Consider the following 10,000-nt stretch of genomic DNA (forward strand, 5'->3'; position numbering starts at 1 on the left):
CCACTCTCTCCCTCCCTCCCCCCACCCCGCCCCTACCTCTCTCCTCCCCGGCTCAGCTCTCACTCCCCTCTCGAGTCAAGCGAGAGAGCTGTCCCCTCTCGAGTCAAGCGAGAGAGCTGTCCCCTATCAGTATGTTGTTTGTCGGAGTATGACCACTTATCTACGAGCAGTGGACTAGTTTCGTGTGCTGGTTTCGTAATCATGAGCACACCGGATACCCAACGAACCGATCAGCGGCCCTGTGTCTATGCTGTGACGTCATCAAAAAACGTGGGTATCCTCAGAAAACCGTCCAAAAAAGCACTAACAAGACTTGTTGATGAATACTTTATTGTATACAGCTGTAAACGATATCGGTGCACATCCCTATACATTTTACGAGATTTACTTCCCTATGCACGCAGCATGATAGCAAATAAGCCTCAGGTTAGTGCTTCCCTATGCTATTTTCCATCGTGTTCTCGTGTTTTTTTGACAAACGAAGACAGACAGAAGCAAAATATTTCCTGTGAGTTTTTCTTTGGTCGTTTCTTGATCATGTCTGTGCGTCCTATACCTGGCAGAGGTCTAGTTATAAGTTGGCAATTTAAAAAACAATGTAGGTTCTGCTGAAATCGTCGAGTCTGAAATGGGTTCAAAACAGCGCAACGTTTTATTCGTTTATTTCCTGAAAAACGGCTCCAATGACAGTTTTAAAGGTTGATACACAATATTAATTCAAATGTTGTTTTACCTTATATGTAATGTTTGCTACTACAGAGACAATATCACGAGCAAGTGTGGTAGCTTCTTCTTCTTCAGCGTTCCAGAATGTTCTGGTTACGTGTGAGCTCATTTGCCCATTTGGGTTCCCCACACTATACTCTGAGAGCATAGTTCGCTTCATTCCACTTTCGTTGAGTAGGCATGCTGGGTATTTTTGTGTTTCCATAACCCACCGAACTCCGACATGGAATTACAGGTTCTTTTCCGTGCGCACTTGGTCTTGTGCTTGCGTGTACACACGAAGGGGGTTAAGTCACAAGCAGAGGGGACTAACGGATTCTGTTTCTCCTTTTACCCTTGTTAAGTGTTTCTTGTATAGAATATAGTCAATTTTTTTTTAAAGATTTTAGTCAAGCAGTATGTAAGAAATGTTAAGTCCTTTGTACTGGAAACTTGCATTCTCCCAGTAAGGTAATACATTGTACTTCGTTGCAAGCCCCTGGAGCAAATTTTTGATTAGTGCTTTTGTGAACAAGAAACAATTGACAAGTGGCTCTATCCCATCTCCCCCCTTTCCCCGTCGCGATATAACCTTCGTGGTTGAAAACGACGTTAAACATCAAATAAAGGGAGAAAAAAAAAGGATATGACACGTACACGTGTTCTTCTCAATCTCAGTCTCACTCTTTTTTTATGACGGCTTACTAGGGTCAAAACCTAATTACATTTTCACACGAGTCAAAATGTTAATTTCTAGGGAAAATATTGCTACAATTATACCATCTTCTTTCTAAGATAATGTGTACTTGTCAGTTTGCGCTCAAGCAACCTGGCCTGTCAGGGGGCCCGGTAGCTCAGTTGATAGAGCACTGGACTTGTGATCGAAAGGTCGCAGGTTCGAATTCGGGCCGGGACGGACACGGGTCAACTTTATGTGCAGACCCAGAGACGGAAGCCATGTCCCACCCCCGTGTCATCACAATGGCACGTAAAAGACCTTGGTCATTCTGCCATAAGTGCAGGTGGCTGAACACACCTAAACACGCAGACACCTGGGTAGCGCGACTCCGTTGCTGCTAGCTTTCCACTGGGAGGAAGCGACCCGAATTTCCCAGCGATGGGACAATAAAGTAATGAAAATGAAAATGAAAAAAAGCCGAAAGTGAACATTATGATTGAACCGTGCTTTCCCGCGAACATTGTAGTTATCACGTGGTCTTGTAATCCGATGACAAACTGAACATTCATACTCTCTGTTTACAATATCGCACAATATTACACGTGATAATTGAAATTTCCACGTGAAAATCATAACTCAAGGTTTGCACTGGCAAATGAAAAACTTATTGGTGCCAGGTGGTCTTGTTTTATTATCAGGTGATCAGCAATACCTTGTTATAAGATGACCATGTTTAATTATGGTCAGCTTGTACTTCTATGGGGACCAGGTTGAACGTTAGTATTTAACACTGTTGGTTAATTTCATCGCTGTGAATTACGCAGAATACGTCATAATAGAAATGTCCACGTGTTAATGGTAACTTTAGGTTTTGGCACTAGGAAGCCGTCATACTTTTCCAGACAGACAGTGCCTGGGAGAGGGAGGTGATGTATGATGATGACCGTAAGATGATGACCGTGTGGTGACCGTGTGGTGACCGAGTGTGTCGGTGGGTGGTAAGTGATAGATGAACGTGTACTCTGCCTGCCACTATCGTGCCGAGAGTATTAAGTAGGACTCTCTCATAGTTTTCTACTCACATTGGTGACTCTCCACCACGGAATGAGTCGCATGTCACCTTTGCATGATTTTTATATTTTTACATTTTCATAACGAGATTTGTATGCTCTATTCAGTGGTGAAAACCGTTTTAGAAAAGAGCGAAAACTGTTTGAGTTATAAGCCTGTGACTAAGGTGACCCACACACTGTTACCAGACACTCCCCGGACTTATATTAAGCCTTAGCGCAGAACCGAGCGAGGTGACATGCGACTCATTTCGTGGTGGAGGGTCACAATTTGCTTCTCAGTGGCAATACCTGCAAAGTATCTGCGCATTTTCAAGTGCCTCTGTGAGAATGTGTGTGGCTGCTTGTGTATGATGCTAAGTGTCATACCGTCTGTATGCCTCATTTTCACGCTATTGGTTTAAACATGTTTTTGCAGAAGTATTTTTCAACTTCCCTTTATTCCTTTTATTAAAAAGAAATCACTGGAAGTACTAGGATGTTATTGTTTCAGTGCAATCCTACCTTAATATTCCAATTATATCTAGCAACATCGCAGGTGCCGCTGCAGGTATTAAGTCCATCCTTTTTTGTTATGATTTATTCTTCACTGATGACTTCCCCAAGAGCGGAAAGGGGAGGGGGGAGGGGCTCATTGTACTAAACAGCCGTCTCTTGATTACATTTGTGAACATGAACCACAAGTAAACCTTATTTTTGGGGCCTTGAATTAAGGCTTCCCCGTGTATAGCTTACTAGCCATCAAGAGTTGAAACAATGAGCTGCAAAGTAAAACACGTGTGACGGTGGGGAAAGAGAACGAAGAATTATGAGTTGTGTGAGTGGGTAGTTAGGTGTAAATGAAGTATTCACCTTGCAGAAGATGACCCCGAGTTGAAGAGAAAACCGGGCCATTACGATGAATATGTATATATATACAGGGTGGTCCAAAAAAAGCGCCCTATTTTTTGTGGACCTCATTTTTGACTGCAAAGAGAGATTTAGAAAATGTCTTCACAAAACCAAAGCAGAATGATGGCAAATTATGTCTTGCACGTTTGGGTAGAAATTGGTCTGTCCTTAGCAGTTGATAATATAATAATATAATAATACTAATAATGACAGCTTATATAGCGCGAACCACAGTAAACTATGCTCTCCGCGCTTTACATTTCAGCTATAAATAAAACCATACTATTTAAACACCAAATACTCATGCATTCTAACAAAATAACGTAACAATAAACTTACAGCAACACATTATCCAGTTATTCTCTATCAAGCCTCCTCTTTCTTGGTGATAGGTTCGTTTCACGACGCACTGACTTCCCTAGACCACCTTAATCCCCTGATCGCAACCGCCCCCCCCCCCCCCCCCCCCTCCTCCCACTACTATCTGTGGAGGTACCCAGGACAAAATATACGGCAACAATTCCCAGACCCTGGCAGCTCTGTAGGACGACATCATAATGAAAACCAGGCGCATACAAGCTGATAATGACATGATTGGACGAGTCATGGACAATTTTAACGTTCGTGTTGCAGCAGTTCTTCTACGAAGAGGAACCTGGATAGAGTAGATTCTCAACTACTAAGGACAAAACAATTTCAACCAAATGTGCAAGACATAATTTGCCATGATTCTGTTATTGTTTGGTGAAGACATTTTCTAAATCTCTCTTCGAAAATAGGGCGGTTTTTTTTGTTACCACCCTGTATATTGCACTGAACGAACAACACTTACATTTCTTTCTTTCTTTATTTGGTGTTTAACGTCGTTTTCAACCGTTCAAGGTTATATCGCGACGGGGAAAGGGGGGGGGGGGGATGGGATAGAGCCACTTGTTAATTGTTTCTTGTTCACAAAAGCACCAATCAAAAAATTGCTCCAGGGGCTTGCAACGTAGTACAATATATGACCTTACTGGGAGAATGCAAGTTTCCAAACACTTGCATTCGTCATGGACACGAGTGCATAAACACGAGTGTACGTGGTAGTTTCAGCCCACGAACGCAAAAGAAGAAGAAGAATGGATCGAAGCTTGACTACATACAACAACGCAACTCTGATAAACCATGAATGGTTCAAATGTCTGTTAAATTCCTGTTCCTGTCTCTCCTCACCAACCCAGATCCAAGGCCGGGCGGCCACACCACAAGTACTCGTGCAGTCTACATCATGCTGTCTCTGTGATATAACAGAGTACAAAACAGTCTCCTCTCTCAAAAAAACTCAAACACTAACATATGTCAGGGACGAAGCGTGGGCCGGGAATCAAAACAAAGCTAGTGTTAAGGTTGGAGAAGGAAGCACGGGGAAATCAATGTCCAACAGCAAAACACGTACAGATCCACTTTAAATTTGAATAACTGTACGTGTAATAATTATAAGGTGTTCCTGGTGTGTGATGTCATAGTTTTAACCCCAAAACCAAACGGTATAGCTCTTGGGAGAATAAGAGACAGTTTTTGATCTAGGTCCCTTTATAAACCTACAATGTGTGTTTCCTTTGGCGCTGAGTGGTATCCATTCCCTGCGCTGAGCGTTACCCACTCGATTATGATGCTGGCGCTGATTCGAATCACCACTTTTCTTCAGCGATCAGTTTTGAACGATAATTATGCCCTTATCCTTCCAACGTCGGCGTCAACGTTGTGGTACAGCAGCGAGAGGACGTCATACGTTGTGGTACAGCAGCGAGAGGACGTCATACGTTGTGGTACAGCAGCGAGAGGACGTCATACGTTGTGGTACAGCAGCGAGAGGACGTCATACGTTGTGGTACAGCAGCGAGAGGACGTCATACGTTGTGGTACAGCAGCGAGAGGACGTCATACGTTGTGGTACAGCAGCGAGAGGATGTCGGCGTCAACGTTGTGGTACAGCAGCGAGAGGACGTCATACGTTGTGGTACAGCAGCGAGAGGACGTCATACGTTGTGGTACAGCAGCGAGAGGACGTCATACGTTGTGGTACAGCAGCGAGAGGACGTCATACGTTGTGGTACAGCAGCGAGAGGATGTCGGCGTCAACGTTGTGGTACAGCAGCGAGAGGACGTCATACGTTGTGGTACAGCAGCGAGAGGATGTCGGCGTCAACGTTGTGGTACAGCAGCGAGAGGACGTCATACGTTGTGGTACAGCAGCGAGAGGACGTCATACGTTGTGGTACAGCAGCGAGAGGACGTCATACGTTGTGGTACAGCAGCGAGAGGACGTCATACGTTGTGGTACAGCAGCGAGAGGATGTCATTGCAAACGATGTTTTCCGTACAGGTCCCAAAAAACTTTGTTCTTTCTTTCTTTTTTCTTTCTTTCTTTATTTGGTGTTTAACGTCGTTTTCAACCGTTCAAGGTTATATCGCGACGGAAAAAAAGAAGAAAAAAAGAAGAAAAAAAAACCCAACAACTTTGTAATAAGCACATAAAACACAATTTTAGTAAACAAAATTCAACACCTTCGCTTGTAATTGCATTAGTAGCTCGATCCATAGCCAATTACTGAATTTAATTTGATGTATCCTTTTAAGGCATGTCTTGTGTACCTCTCGATAACAACATTTGAGCGTATTGGACCAGTTTTCTGTCCTTATTTGACACTTTTCTGGAGACACCCACCGTGTTCTTGATGACGTCACAGCTTTGACACAGGGCCGCTGATTGGTTGGCGTGCTTCGTTGGGTATCCGGTGTGATGAGAGGCATGGGTAAAGCTAAAGGCAGACAGATTATCTAAATTTGTAGCTGAGAGAGATAATTAACAGCTATTGTGTTTTCAGCGTAACAATAGGGTCCGATATTTAGACGAGACAAGTATAATGCCGACGAGTCCAAGACGATTGGGATTGTTTTACATTTTGTTGCAGATTGGCTGAGGTGTACGTTAAACAAAATGGATTATATTTGTTTTATTCTAAAAAAAAAAAGTCACACTGCAAAAAAAAAAACAAAAAAAAAAAAAAAAAAAAAAAACCCGCAGACATGCTATAGGTTGTCCATGCCTGTAATGCTCTTATTCCATGTGAAAGCCTGGATAGGTCCGTGGTCTGTGGTCCATCATAAGATGGGAAGGACGGTAGCATTAGGTTTGAATTAACCAAGGGGAGAGAATCAATGTGTTATGACTCGACAGCATGCCTCAAAATAGAGATTATAAAAACCGAAAATCTCAGTTTATATTGGACACGGCGACGTGATATGTCAAGGCTCAAACGAACGTAATTAGTGAGAGAAAGTAGTTGGAGGAGGAAGATGACAAAACACCCATACCCACACACACACAACTGAATGGAGCTGAAAAATAAATCGACAGCGAAAGCTTGTGAAACTGATCAGACTGTAGAACATTTCACATTGAATATCCAGTTCGCCCAAGGTGGACTGTATGATTAAGCCAGTGCACCTTGACTGTTTTCATTTATATCTCTCTCTCTCTCCCTCTCTCTCTCTCTCCCTCTCCCTCTCTCCCTGCCCCCTCTCTCTCTCTCTCGTCAATGAAAACGCAACACTGTATCCAAGTGCAATTTTTGTTGAGGCGCCACTAGGCTTTGCAAAAGAATAGCGAACATGTCAGCTGTGTCGATGTTTTGTCTTCCAACTGAACTGACTTTACTGAGTGGGGAAAAGCTAGAGTGCATCGGCGTCGTTCAGTTCTTGAGCACATGACTGAAGTGATGTTTACATTCTTTTAAAGATTCATTCTTTCTCTTGTGAACAATCCCTTTGTTTCTTTACCTCAGAGAGAGAGAGAGAGAGAGAGAGAGAGAGAGAGAGAGAGAGAGAGAGAGAGAGAGAGAGAGAGAGAGAGAGAGAGAGAGAAAACAATCCGCGAATGCTATAGCTATGATCAACGAAAACGCCAACCCGCAAGAATGCCAGTCAATAATGAGTCGTCCAAAAGTTTAAAACTGATATTACAATACTAAATTACATGCCTATAAAGTTTCGGGATCTGGATTTGGATGCCCACTGGGTGTTCAGTGGTCATGAGATTTACATCACAGAAGTCGATTTGGGCTACACGTGACGGGTGGTGCGCGCATCGCCTTATTACAAAAACATCTTCATACATGGTCGTTTGTACGCTGATCACTGGGTTTCTATTTTTCACTACAAATCTGAAAACTACACAACTGTGAACTGGTTTCTTTCGTATGATAACAACAAGAAAACAAGGATCACTAAACGGGTTTCCGTTTAAATGGGTAAGAAAACATCGACCATGAACTAGTTTTTGTCTTGCAGAAACAAAAAAGAAGAAAAAAACCCCTTGTTTCTGTTTGAAGAAATAAGAAGACAAACCGGCTTCCTGAACAAACCAGAAAAGGATACTTATCGACCCTGAACAAGTTTCTGTGTTGAAACAAGTTAAAAAAAACAACCACTCTGTAACTTACCCGTCACAACGATAGCATAAAAATACACAATCCAGGCGACAACCACGAATCGTCAGTCAAAACACAGATGAGACGAGTCAGCTTCACAACAACAAGGCAATCACTTTCACAAGGTTTCGCTTGGTATCAATACTGCTCCAAAGTAGCGCGTGCGCGAAGAACACAACACAGACAGATTATAACTTCGTGTACACAGTAAATATCCAAACAAAAGAACTTCACGCAGTCAGAAAAAAAGAAGAACAACTAAAAGCGACGAAAACCCAAAATATTCTGGGACAGACAGACTCAACTCACACTGAAAAAGTCACTAACATCAACGGCACAGCGTAAATATGAATATGATCGAGTCGAAACCCCAGTCAAACGAACGCAGAGACAGACAGAATTATTAGACGAAACAAACGTCTACACTGACACGGTACATAAGTCGGCTTCGAACGAACGCACAGATTGAATAGCCTAATATTGATGACAAACGTCCTTCGTCCTTCGAACAAACGCCGCACAGACAACATAATATGACAAACGTCCATACACACGACATTGACACTGTCTCAAGTCCTTCGAACAAACGCACAAACTGACTAATATATAACAAACGTCCAGACACACGGCACCAACACTGTCTCAAGTCAGTCCTTCGAACAAACGCACAGACTGAATAATTGTGATGACAAACGTCTATACACACGGCACCAAAACTGTTCCAAGTCCTTCGAACAATCGAACAAACGCACGAACTGACTAATATTTAACAAACATACATTGACACACACTGAGCGACGGCACCAAAACTGTCTCAAGTCCTTCGAAAAAAAGACCAGACTGAATTATACAATGAAACGTCCATACACACGGTACGAAAACTGTCCTAAGTCCTTCGAACAAACGCACAAACTGACTAATATAACAAACGTCCATGCACACGGTACCAACACTGTCCCAAGTCCTTCGAACAAACGCACAAACTGACTAATATAACAAACGTCCATACACACGGTACGAAAACTGTCCTAAGTCCTTCGAACAAACGCACAAACTGACTAATATAACAAACGTCCATACACACGGTACGAAAACTGTCCTAAGTCCTTCGAACAAACGCACAAACTGACTAATATAACAAACGTCCATACACACGGTACGAAAACTGTCCTAAGTCCTTCGAACAAACGCACAAACTGACTAATATAACAAACGTCCATACACACGGTACGAAAACTGTCCAAAGTCCTTCGAACAAACGCACAAACTGACTAATATAACAAACGTCCATGCACACGGTACCAACACTGTCCCAAGTCCTTGGGAGAAAAAAACCGCACGGACGTCTGAATATAATAATATGACAATTAAACGTCTATATATGATATATTATATACACACGACACCAAAACTACGCTGTTTTAAGTCCTTCGTAAAAACCCACCCACTTACTGAATTAATATTCAGTCAAACGTCTATACACACGGCACTAAAACTGTCCTAAGTCCTTGGGGAAAAAAACGCACGGACTGATTAAATACGACAAATAAACGTCTATACACACGGCACTAAAACTGTCCTAGGTCCTTGGGGGAAAAAAACGCACGGACTGATTAAATACGATAATTAAACGTCTACACACACGGCAGCAAAACTCTCCTGGTAAGTCCTAGTAAGTCCGTCCGTAAATCACAGACTGAATAATATGACAAACGTACTCACGGCAGCAAAACTCTCCTGGTAAGCCTGTCCGTAACGAAAAGACTGACTATTATGATCCAACACAAAGAAACAAACAAACGGGCTACACACAATATCCAACACTGACCTAGCCGGGCATCCGCAAGGCACGGAGCGAATAATACGATCCCAAACAACACACAGGCATTAGCTGAAAACAATCACAAGTTTCTCACTCTCAGTGCCTGCCGCTGAGTCGATCGTCGAGTCAGTCGCCGTAGCGGTGTAGCGGTGTAGAGAACTGTAATCCCTCCCGCGCGCGTGTGCCACTGACAAGCTTTGGGAGTAATGATCAGTCAGTGCAACTCAACAAGCAGATTCCGCGCACAGATTCACTGCAAGGCAGTACTGTTAACTTGTTCTTCGCTCTGTTTTGTGGTAGTAATTGCAGCAATCACGATATAGGAATCCAGTCACGCTCGATATCCGTTCCGCTCCACACA

The 10,000-nt window shown here is 42.9% G+C and overlaps 1 protein-coding gene across 1 annotated transcript in view; it reads right to left on the reverse strand.

The window, feature by feature from the left end:
- Nucleotides 1-10,000, reverse strand: part of LOC138957668 (uncharacterized) — a 17,942-nt gene that overhangs the window by 7,264 nt on the left and 678 nt on the right. The window contains exon 1 of the mRNA XM_070328741.1: nucleotides 9,734-10,000. This exon is cut by the window's right edge and continues 678 nt beyond it. The gene's annotated coding sequence lies outside the window, so the exon portion shown is untranslated. The remainder of the gene's footprint in view (nucleotides 1-9,733) is intronic.

Source organism: Littorina saxatilis, unplaced genomic scaffold, assembly GCF_037325665.1.
Source record: "Littorina saxatilis isolate snail1 unplaced genomic scaffold, US_GU_Lsax_2.0 scaffold_1086, whole genome shotgun sequence".
Taxonomy (NCBI): Eukaryota; Metazoa; Mollusca; class Gastropoda; order Littorinimorpha; family Littorinidae; genus Littorina; species Littorina saxatilis.